The sequence below is a fragment of the Leucoraja erinacea genome, chromosome 1, assembly GCF_028641065.1.
Source record: "Leucoraja erinacea ecotype New England chromosome 1, Leri_hhj_1, whole genome shotgun sequence".
In the NCBI taxonomy this organism is placed as follows: domain Eukaryota; kingdom Metazoa; phylum Chordata; class Chondrichthyes; order Rajiformes; family Rajidae; genus Leucoraja; species Leucoraja erinaceus.
In genome coordinates this window covers 84,804,712-84,817,191 of record NC_073377.1, presented here as the reverse complement: position 1 = coordinate 84,817,191, position 12,480 = coordinate 84,804,712, and the positions used below count along the sequence as shown (strand labels likewise).

At 40.8% G+C, this 12,480-nt stretch overlaps 1 protein-coding gene across 3 annotated transcripts in view; it reads right to left on the bottom strand.

Moving 5' to 3' along the window:
• Positions 1-12,480, bottom strand: part of ppargc1a (peroxisome proliferator-activated receptor gamma, coactivator 1 alpha) — a 569,866-nt gene that overhangs the window by 72,364 nt on the left and 485,022 nt on the right. The window lies entirely within an intron of this gene.

Genomic DNA, 12,480 nt, shown 5'->3' with positions numbered 1-12,480 from the left:
GAGATTCACAGGCTAGACTAGCCTGCTGGTGAGGAGACAGTCACTGGAGTCTGGGATTCTTTGGACCAGCAAGAAGTGCCCTGCTCAGAAAAGATTTTGGGAAGTAACCATTGAAGGTGACAATTGGAGAAGGTGAAATCCTGGCCAAAGTGCAATATTAACTTAATATAAAGATAAACCAAACTTAGCAGGCACCCATAGATAACTAAAATCGGCAGAGGCTTAGTGTGTTCATGGGACCACTCCATCCTTCATTTTAAGCTGCCCCTCAGCAAAAGCAACCACCTGACGGTCCTCCTTAACATGCAAAGTCTCGGGCCTGCTGTCACTGTTAGGCGTGGTCTAGTTTTGAACAATGAAGACACCATGCCTTTCCTGACTGATGTTGGAAGAGGACATAGTGGAAGAATCTACTGATGTTAGGTTTATTATAGGTCTTCAGGAGCTGGATAAAATGAAGGAATAGTTAAGCTCCTGTCAATGATTAACACCATCACTTTTCTGGATTTCCTTTCTGCAAACTTATCTGAGATCTGGATATTGACTGGTAGTCGGTTCACACCTATTTCTCACTTGAAAGTCAGATCCACGGAGAAATGCCACCTCCTAGTTATAGTTCCTCTGCTGCATTCTGCCTTGGATTTAATAACCAAAGTACTCAAAAATAAGGTTCCTACTCTATCCCAGCATTTCTAGATAACATAGCACAGATTTTCTTTACCTGTCTGACAAAGTTATGGGGCAAAAATGAAATAATAATATTCAGGGAACGGGGAATCCCCTCTTCTACTATAGATGAGGCTCTCACCAGGGTCTCTTCTATACCCCGTAACTCTGCTCTCACTCCCCATCCCCCTACTCGTAACAAGGGCAGAGTCCCCCTTGTCCTCACCTTCCACCCTACCAGCCGTCACATACAACAAATAATCCTCCGACATTTCCACCACCTCCAACGGGATCCCACCACTGGCCAAATCTTCCCATCTCCTTCCTGTCTGCTCTCCGCAGAGACCGCTCCCTCCGTAACTCCCTGGTCAATTCGTCCCTTCCCACCCAAACCACCCCCTCTCCTGGCACTTTCCCTTGCAACCGCAGGAAATGCTACACTTGTCGCTTTACCTCCCCCCTTGATTCCATTCAAGGACCCAAGCAGTCTTTCCAAGTGTGGCAGAGGTTCATCTGCACCTCAGTTGGAACCTCATCTATTGCGTCTGTTGCTCTAGATATCAGCTGCTCTACATCAGAGAGACCAAGCGTAGGCTTGGCGATCGCTTCGCCCAACACCTCCGCTCAATTCGCATTAACCTACCTGATCTTCCGGTGGCTCGGCATTTCAATTCCCCCTCCCATTCTGGATCAGAACTTTCTGTACTGGGCATCCTCCATGGCCAGAGTGAGGCCCACCGTAAGTTAGAGCAGCACCTCATATTTCGCTTGGGCAGTTTGCACCCCAGCGGTATGAACATTGACCTCTAATTTCAGGTAGTCCCTGCTTTCTCCTCCCCTTCCCAGCTCTCCCTCAGCCCACTGTCTCTGCCTCTTCCTTTCTTCTTCCCCGCCCCGCAACCCTCACCCTCACATCAGTCTGAAGAAGGGTCTCGACCCGAAACGTTGCCTATTTCCTTCGCTCCATAGATGCTGCCTCACCCGCTGAGTTTCTCCAGCATTTTTGTCTACCATATTCTTCCACCACTTCATTTATTGCTGCTTGGTATGAAATGAATGAAAGTAACATAGTTGTAAAGCAAACAAGCAACCAGATTATCGTCCAGTGTGTGAAATTAAAATTGCATTCACAAAATATCTATTGAATGAAGGTTTAAAATACCTGCAACAATGCATTTTTTTATCAGTGAACACTAAGTTTTAATTTCCTATAAAAGGATTTATGTTATCAAATCAGCTGTCTTTCAAGTTGTCCTTGCTTGTATAAATATTGTATGGCTTTCTAGAATGATATTATATCTACCACTATCTAGTATATTCATGCTTTAACAAGTTCCAACTATATCTAATCTAAATAGACAAATACCTTGTAGTCATCTGGACTGGAAATCATAACATGATTGCAATTTTTATCACAATGCAAACTATTCATGTAGGGTGCCTAATCAAGAACTTAGGACAAAAGGGAATACGTAACTGGAAATGCTCCACAATTCATTTGACTGATCTCAAAAACACACACCACTTAATAGTTCCCTGTAATCTTGTGTAAGTTCACAATATTTTTTCCACACTGTCTAACTATTTTGTCATCACTCTCAAAACACAATATCCTCAAGGATCTCAGCTGGACAAACAGTATCTGTGGACGGAATGCGCGGGCAATGCTTTAGGCGCTAAATACTCACAATAAACATCTTTGAATTAACTTGAGAAAATCTGTCCTGGAAATTTTCCAAAAAACAAAGATTTAGTAATTTGAAAGTTAAAGGCTGAAATTGTGCCAGGATATGGAGTTCAGGTCTGAATGGCAGTGGAAAACAGGTCTGTGGGCCCAATGTATAATTAATCCGTACAATGGAAACGTGTTCGATCCATGTCATTGTGATTAGGGCATTGAGTACTGCTGCTGGCCTTCGTGGCAAAATGTATTAATAAGCTGAGATATTACTGGTGCAATCAAAGATAAAATTAAGGATAATTAGATAAAATGTATCTAAAAAAGATAAAATTAAGGAGACACAAAAGACTGCAGATGCTGGAAATTAAAAAGGTTTCCTTTACAAAAGGAAATGGATATGTTTGGATATAACGTGAAGGCAAGATCAAGTTTGGATGAATGTTCCTCAATGACAAATAGCCTTCTGGTACTTACTGTCAAAACTGGCACATGTATAATGGTTCACTGGCTGAGGTATTGGAGAGTGACAGATGCTGTACAGCCATTCCCAGAAAGCAATCAATGCCCTAAGCAGAGGAGAGAACCCTGGAGTTTGTCTTAGTTCTTCAGCATATGATTAGACTAAAAGCCACTTTACTTTTCATCAAAGAGTTAGACTGTATTCATTAGGAAAAATTAGACCACTGGAGATTATCATTCAGAAATGATGCCTAATTCAATTGTCATCAGAAGCAGCTATATTTTTAAAGGGTATTCTGAAGGGTAATTCAATCATCAAAGTATGTGTTCATAGACATACATTTAAGTATTTTTCACTTGTATGTGTCAAATTTTATTATATCACATTTAACAAAAAGCTCAATTATTTTGGTTGACTGGTTTTCAGTGTTTATTTAATGTCTACCAGCTCATATTGTGTGTAGTCTATGGACTGAAGCAATTTTAAATTCCTGCAAGATTATTGCAAGTAAGGTAAATTGATGAATGCTGAAGTGCCTGTCTTTGCAAGGTAATTTAACAAAAAATGTATGTTTTCAAGGGGGACATGGTTCAATTCCACTTTCCTCTGCTTCAATCATTGATAAGAAAATTACCCTATAAAATGTCCAATTCAAGATGGAAATGGCAGAGATGATTTCATTTAAAAATATCAGGCTGAAAATGCCTCGGAACAGCACAAAATGAAATCAATTATATTGAATAAAAGAAAATGACGAAATGAAGTGTTGCTGGCAAATGCCATAGTCATTAAGTTGTTCCACATATTTGCACCACCTGATCCTTCATTTTCTGAAGAAGATTGTGTAGATGACAGCCAAATATATGAAACATCACTATTTAGAAATTAGAACTTCTGTTTCTATTAGGTTGAATCGTGTTGGCTGTTGTCAATGATTCTGAATCGAATCAGGCAATCAACCATCCAAATGAAATAAGTCGTACCTTTAACCTTTCAGTCCACCTTGCCACTGAGTGGGGCCTGACCCACTTACGCGATGTCGCGGGGTGACGCCTGTATGGTCGTGAGTAGTCGCCCAAAGAGTTGTACCTTTTTCTGGTCGTTGCTGGATTTTCAACATGTTGAAAATTTTCGGCAACCTGCTGCGACTATGACAGGTGCCGGCAAGTTTAGGATGCCGTGATAATTCCAGCATTTATTTTCTATCCTTAACGGTGGTAGTAAGCCAGTTACAGAATTATCCCACAGCTCAGTTGGATACAAATTTCCAGTATTTAGTCCCAATAAACGATAAACAAGCAGTAATATATCTGCAAGGTAAAATGGTACACAGGTTTAAGATGAATATGCATCAGTTGCATATATCTTCCAAGGTGGTAGATGAGGATTTTGAAGGCTTACGGTATCCCTCCTCGTCTCCTGAGAGCCATTGAGGATATGTACTTGGGCACCACGGCCAAAGTTGTCACCCCGGATGGCGAGAGCAAAGTGTTCAAGAGGCTTACAGGGAGACACGCTGGCACCCTTTCTCTTCGTCATTGTCCTTGATTATGCCATGCGGCAGGCGCTCAAGGAACATGAGGATCTTGGCTTTACAATCACCCCAAGCCGTTTGAGAAGAATCGGGCCAGTCAACGTCAGACCTCAACTTCGCTGATGACATTGTCCTGCTGGAAGACACGATTAAGGAGGTACAGGAGCTGCTCCGCAGGATCGAGACGGAGTGCGAGAAAGTTGTCCTCCACCTCAATGTCAAGAAGACGGTGTACATGTTCAACGTTGGTGACCATGAGCCTCTCAAGACCAGTGGCGGTGCATCTCTCAAGAAAGTGGAGGACTTCAAGTACCTGGGAGAGTGCATGCAGAGCTCGGAGAATGAAATCAAGGTCCAGAAAGCGCTCGCATGGAAATCCCTCAATAACATGGGGAAAATCTGGACGTCTCGGATGTCTAAGGGTCTCAAACTGAGATTTTTCCCAACAACTGTAGAGACCATATTATTGTATGGGTGTGAGGCATGGACTCTCATGTGAGCACTATCCAAGTCTCTTGATGGTACCTACATCCGGATGCTCAGAAAAGTTCAAAATGTCAGTTGGAAGGACCACATCACCAACGTCCAGGTCTATGGGGAGATTCCACCTCTGACCAAGAAGATCAGGATGAGAAGGGTGAGGTTCGCTGGTCACTGTCACCACCACCCAGAAATGCCAGCACACAAGGTTGTGCTGTGGGAACCCACCCATGGATGACGTGACCCGGGACGGCCAATCAAGACGATGCTGTAGACCTTGATGGAAGACTAATGTGTAGAGACTAATGTGCCAGATGCATGGAGGACTGAGATGTGTGGTGCGTCCGTCACCGTGCCCGTCGGAAACTAGCACCACCACGTCGCTAATGTTTTCAACAGTAATGATGATTTCAACGATGATGATGGTAGATATCAAAAGCATGGAAAATATAATTGAAGAAATCTTGCTGCATTAATGCAGAATTATATTGATTCAACAATCCACTGCTGGAGGGAGGTGACAGCTTGGGGTGCCATTCAAGTAGGTTCCTTTTTTAGGTTTAGTTTAGTTTAGAAATTCCGTGCGGAAACAGGCCCTTTGCCCCACCGAGTCCACGCCGACCATCGATCCTCGCACATTAACTCTATTCTACACACACTAGGGATAATTTACAATTTTACCAAGCCAATTAACCTGCAACCTGTATGTCTGGGGAGTGTGAGAGGAAACCGGAGCTCCTGGCGAAAACCCACTCAGGTCACAGGGAAAACGTACAAACTCCAAAAAAATTGCACCTGCAGTCAGGGTCGAACCTGGGCCTCTGGCTCTCAAGCTAATATAAATACAGATAGTACTGGAAATACTCAGCAGGTTGGACATCATCTCTGGGAAGAGAAGATTATGTTTCGAGTTGAAGATTCTTCATCAGAATAACCCTGTTTACAGCTTATCTGTTTTCAATTATCAGAGCCAACCCCACACCCTATTTGCAGCTTCCTTCGTCTGCTTCTCAGTTCTGATAAAGATTTTTAACCTGAAATGTTAACGCTATTTCGCGTGTCATATATGCAGCCTGACCTGCTGAGTATTTCTATTACTTTCCGTTTCATTGTAAATCAAAATATCATAATTTAATGATATATCAGATAACGGGAAGAGTTAACAGGCTGTATAATTCTGAGTATTGTAATAAAGCATCGGGGATGCACAATTTAACACATTGTAAAGATCCATATAAGTTACTACACCAATAATTCAAAAGGAACTAGAGAGAGTTGTACAATGTATGTTTAGCACTATTGATTAAATTAAAATAGAACAAGAAAGGCAGTGAGTGGAAATGAGGAATAACATATAAAGGAAGAAGTACCTACAATGTTTCTATGTTCGGTACAAGAGTATAATAAACACGTTGGAAAATCCTTTTTATTATGGGAGCTACTTGCCCATCTTCAGCAATATGTGCTTTGTAAAGAATTAATAGTTGCTAAGGCCAAAGTATTTGAAACAAAAGGTGAAATCAATAGTCTTGAATAGTTTCAAGGAAATGCAAGTTCCATTTAAGGTTGGAGAAAGTAAGACAAACCAAATGGGTGATTGATGAAAAAGACCAAAGGGCAGATCTATCACATGTCTGCGCTACTAGTTAGCTTTGTGAGTGACACAAAGAAACCACTTCTTGGAATAATTGAAAGAAACTAAATTTTCACTGACTTGAAGAAAGCCATGATAAAAAATAGGTGTCGTTGCATGAGAGGACACAGAGCATCAATTTTGAATCAAGTGAAATCATCAAAATAAGTAGGCTTTAAATTTCCACCTTGTTGAATTGTTATTTTTCCTTTTAATGTGCTTTTTTCAAAGGCTTCAAACCCGTTGAATATCACAAAATTTATTTAAAGTTCTTTAATATCCTACAGCAAGTATAAGACTCCTAAAACGTGCAATTGCAAATGTTTTCCTGTTTGTGATGTTAATATTGAATCTGATTGATTACTTTGTACCTTTCCCCTGTAAATAACGTTGTGCAAACACAATGTTCCAACAAAGTGTCATTCCTCTTCCCTAGTGACGTATGCCTATGAATGTGAAACAAACAGGGTCAAAATAGGTAGTTAATTAATCGTAACTTTATCTGTTTGACCTTTGCAACACATAATGCAGTGGTGAAAAATGCAAACTGTGGTGAGTCCCACTTATTGCTTTATCCTTTACAAGTTGAATAGTTGAATAGCTTTGAAGCCTTAACTAGGATGGTATTATTTATTCTTCTTAAATTAAACTGCACAGCACAGAGATGGATCTTCAGTCAAAACTAATGATTTGGGATGGTAAAGGGGAAACTGGTCCTTGTAATAAACCTTGAGGTGCTCAACATCCCAAATGTTAGAGAATTTCAAAACATTGAGAACTTTTGTCCCTTTCCAAACCATGATCTTTTTATCACAGGCTCCCCTCAATGATCTGGTCATTGTTACCCATTAGCTAACCAGATATTCTGATAACTTGTATCTACCAGAAAACTTGTGTGTCCAGTCACTTAGATCTATGTTACAAAGGCCATGTTAGAGAGATACATATACTTATCAAATTAATGACCCAGCAGAGGCAATGGTAGTTTAGGACAAGTAGTAGGATAGGACTGAAATGGCATATATCATACACGTTTAGAATTTACCAGGATGGAATATTAGGCTCACATAATCTACCCACAGATATAACAATACATTTGCTGAACTTACTGTCACCTTAACCAGAAAGGTACAGAATAAGATAGAAGGATAGTAAGAGATTATCATCAGGGCAGCACAGTGGTGCTCACAGCACCAGAGACTCATGTTCGATCCTGTTCACAGGTGCTGTCTGTTTGTACGTTCTCCTTTTGATCATGTGGGTTTCCTCCCACATTCCAAAGACATGCGGTTTTGTAGGTTAATTCGCTCTGATGTCGAGGACGAGATAACATAGAACTATTATATGGATGTTAGCATTGACTCAGTGGGCCGAAGGGTCTGTTTCGCTGCTGTGTCTCTAAACTAAACCAAATCAAGATTTCTTGAGATGATACAGAGAATAACATCTATTTAGTTTGCTTATTTAGCAGAGCTAGCCAGATAAAAATAATCAAACTGACACATAACTTTGGTGCTCTGTTCATTAATATTGCCTGACCATCTGAGAGTTTCGTGCATTTTCTGTTTTATTTCCAATTTCCAGCATCTACAGTATTTCGCTTTTGGATTATTGGCAGTGACTGGGAAATTCAACTGAATGTCCTACAGTATATATGGGCATTTAGTCCAAACATTTTCTTGCCCTCACAGATGTATATGAACTAACAAACCCTTTGTCAGTGCTTGCATCTATACTGGTCATAAATGTAGGATGGTCCCTTCAGATTAACACTACATACTGCATATGGTGTGTAGTGTTAATTTAATGTTAATTTAAAAGGGCATCAATTATACCGGTGCCCAAGAAGAGCAAGGTGACGTGCCTCAATAACTATCGACCAGTGGCACTAACGTCTGTGGTGATGAAGTGCTTTGAGAGGTTGATCATGGAGCAAATCAACTCCTACCTCGACAAAAACCTGGACCCTCTGCAGTTCGCTTACCACCACAACAGATAAACGGTGGATGCGATCTCACTGGCTCTCCGCTCTGGATCACTTGGACAACAAAAACCCATATGTCAGGCTGTTATTCATTGATTACAGCTCAGCATTTAATACAATCATCCCCTCCAAGCTGGTTACCAAACTCGCAGAACTGGGTCTCTGGGCATCCCTCTGCAACTGGATCCTCGACTTCCTCATTCACAGACCACAGTCTGTTCATATTGGTGGAAATGTGTCAGCCTTGATTACAATCCGCACGGGGGCACCTCAAGACTGTATGCTTAGCCCCCTGCTGTACTCACTCTATACTCATGACTGCGTAGCCGGTCATAGTACGATCTCCATCATCTTGTTCGCTGACGATACCACTGTTGTGGGACGTATCACTGATGGGGACGAGTCAGAGTGTAGCAGTGAGATCAACCGACTGACCAAATGGTGCCAGCACAATAACCTGGCCCTCAACACCAGCAAAACCAAGGAACTGATTGTGGACTTTGGAAGGGGGAGGATGGGGACCCACAGTCCCATTTATATCAACGGGTCGATGGTGGACAGGGTCAAGAGCTTCAAATTCCTGGGCGTGCATATCTCTGAAGATCTTTTCTGGTCCGAGAACACTGATGCAATCATAAAGAATGCACATCAGCACCTCTACTTCCTGAGAAGATTACAGAGAGTCGGTATGTCAAGGAGGACTCGCTCTAACTTCTACAGGTGCACAGTAGAGACCATGCTGACCGGTTGCATCGTGGCTTGGTTTGGAAAAGACTACAAAAAGTGGTAAACACTGCCCAGTCCATCATCGGCTCTGACCTCCTGTCCATTGAGGGGATCTATCGCAGTCGCTGCCTCAAAAAGGCTGGCATCATCATCAAGGACCCACACCATCTGGGCCATACACTCATCTCCCCTCCATCTTCAAGTAGAAGTTACAGGAGCCTGAAGACTGCAACGGCCAGGTTCAGGAACTGCTTCTTCCCCACAGCCATCAGGCTATTAAACTCGGCTCGGACAAAACTCTGAACATTAATAGCCAATAATCTGTTTATTTGCACTTTATCAGTTTAATTATTCATGTGTGTATATATTTATGTAATGGTATATGGACACACTGGTCAGTTCAGTATTTGTGCCTACTATGTTCTGGTGTGCTAAAGCAAAGCAAGAATTTCATTGTCCTATCAGGGACACATGACAATAAAACTCTCTTGGTACTCTCTTGAACACTTGGTGACAATGGTGTGTACAGTAATCTGCCACAAACTATCAATGAATTTGAAATACTATTTCAAGGTGATAGCTCAAGGTGATCCATCCTGATTCTGATATGTGTCCTTTTTTTCTTTTCTGGCTGCAACAAGCACAATTGGCAGAGCCAGTTGAAGAGAATAATCTTGATCATGTTTGCCTTCACTTTTAAATCAGCGTGGTGCAATTGACTTTATAAAAAAAGTATTGAGATAAGTCCCAGCTAAGCTCTCTGATGTGCTTCTTTTATCTGCCAGTATTTCTGGGCTCTGCTTGAGCCACTTTAAAAACACTATCATTATTGAAAATTTACCCTCAATAAAAATTGCACTCTCTCTTCAAGATCCTCCTTCATCCTCAATAATTCGGTCTGTTCTTTTGAAATGGTCGCAGTTTATGTAACTGCACATGGTGAAGCCAACACAGGTCTGAACAGCAGAATGATGATTAATATAATTTCACAAGGCCAGCAATTACTTGGATTGGGGGAAGGAGAGCCTGATGGAAGATGTTGCACTGCATTTACAACATAAAACCATAAGACGTAGAAGAAGCTGTGGGCCATCTGCTCTTCATGGCTATTCCATCATTCAAAGTGATCATGGCTGATCTGGTAGCTCACTACTGATTTCGTGCACTGACCCCAAATCCCTCGATTCCTGTAATATCCAAAACTCTATTTATCTATGCCTATGTATAATCTCAGTGTCTGAATCAGTAAGACCCTGTTTGGTAATGAATTATAAAAATTCATGTCTTCTGAGTGAAGAAATTGCTTCTCATCTCTGTCCTAAATAGCTGCCTCCTTATTTTTTTTATCATTTGCACCTAAGTACCTCCGACAAGGGAAATATCATCCGAACATCTATGTTGTCAGTCTTTTAAGAATGTTCATCCTATTAAATTCAAGAGAGCATTGCAAACACCTTTTCCCTGTCACATAACCCAAGCTGCTTTTTTACTTTTTTTAACTTTTAAAGTTATTTATTTCAGACAGGATAAAAGAATAAAAAACAAATGTGAAACAGCATACAAAAAACAAAACAAAAATATTTATAAAGTGTCATAAACAATATCTATAAATAAATGAAATCATATGTGTCCGAAAAGGGAGCAGGAAGAAGCCAAAGCTTATTAATTCCCACCCCTTATTCAACTGCTTGTAATTATCTCATACAAATTTAGCAGCTATATGTTTTTGTTGGATTTCGTTGCTTCAGGTGTGATAGAATAGGAGGGGCAAGTGGTGGAGGTGTTGCATTACTTGTCAGGGAAGATATTACAGCAATGCTTTGGCAGGATAGATTGGAGGGCTCATCTAGGGAGGCTATTTGGGTGGAACTGAGAAGTGGGAAAGGGGTAGCAACACTTATAGGGGTGTATTATAGACCACCAAATGGGGATCGAGAATTGGAAGAGCAAATATGTAAGGAGATAGCAGATATTAGTAGTAAGCACAAAGTAGTGATTGTGGGAGATTTCAACTTTCCACACATAGACTGGGAAACACATTCCGTAAATGGGTTGGATGGTTTGGAGTTTGTAAAATGTGTGCAGGATAGTTTTTTGCAGCAATACATAGAGGTACCTACTAGAGGAGGGGCAGTGTTGGACCTCCTGTTAGGAAATGAGACGGGACAGGTGGCGGAGGTATGCGTTGGGGAGCACTTCGGGTCCAGTGATCACGATACCATTAGTTTCAATATAATTATGGAGAGGGTCAGAATTGGATCTAGGGTTGAGATTTTTGATTGGAGAAAGGCTAACTTTGATGAGATGCGAAATTATTTAAAAGGAGTGAACTGGGACATTTTGTTTTATGGGAAGGATGTAGAAGAGAAATGGAGGACATTTAAAGGGGAAATTTTAAGATTACAGAATCTTTATGTTCCTGTTCGGTTGAAAGGAAACAGTAAAAATTGGAAAGAGCCCTGGTTTTCAAGGGAATTTGGACATCTTGTTCGGAAAAAGAGGGAGATCTACAATAATTATAGGCAGCATGAAGTAAATGAGGTGCTTGAGGAGTATAAGGAATGTAAAAAGAATCTTAAGAAAGAAATTAGAAAAGCTAAAAGAAGATATGAGGTTGCTTTGCAAGTAAGGTGAAAGTAAATCCAAAGGGTTTCTACAGCTATATTAATAGCAAAAGGATCACGAGGGATAAAATTGGTCCATTGGAGAGACAGAGTGGACAGCTATCTGCAGAACCAAAAGAGATGGGGCAGATATTGAACAATTTATTTTCTTCGGTATTCACCAAGGAGAAGGATATTGAATTATGTGAGGTAAGGGAAACTAGTAGAGTAGCTATGGATACTATGAGTTTCAAAGTAAAAGAAGTACTGACATTTTTGAAAAATATAATAGTGGATAAGTCTCCAGGTCCTGACAGGATATTCCCTAGGACATTGAGGGAAGTTAGTGTAGAAATAGCCGGGGCTATGACAGAAATATTTCAAATGTCATTAGAAATGGGAATAGTCCCCGAGGATTGGCGTACTGCGCATGTTGTTCCATTGTTTAAAAAGGGTTCTAAGAGTAAACCTAGCAATTATAGACCTGTTAGTTTGACTTCAGTAGTGGGCAAATTAATGGAAAAGATACTTAGAGATAATATATATAAGCATCTGGATAAACAGGGTCTGATTAGGAACAGTCAGCATGGATTTGTGCCTGGAAGGTCATGTTTGACTAATCTTCTTGAATTTTTTGAAGAGGTTACTAGGGAAATTGACGAGGGTAAAGCAGTGGATGTTGTCTATATGGACTTTAGTAAGGACTTTGACAA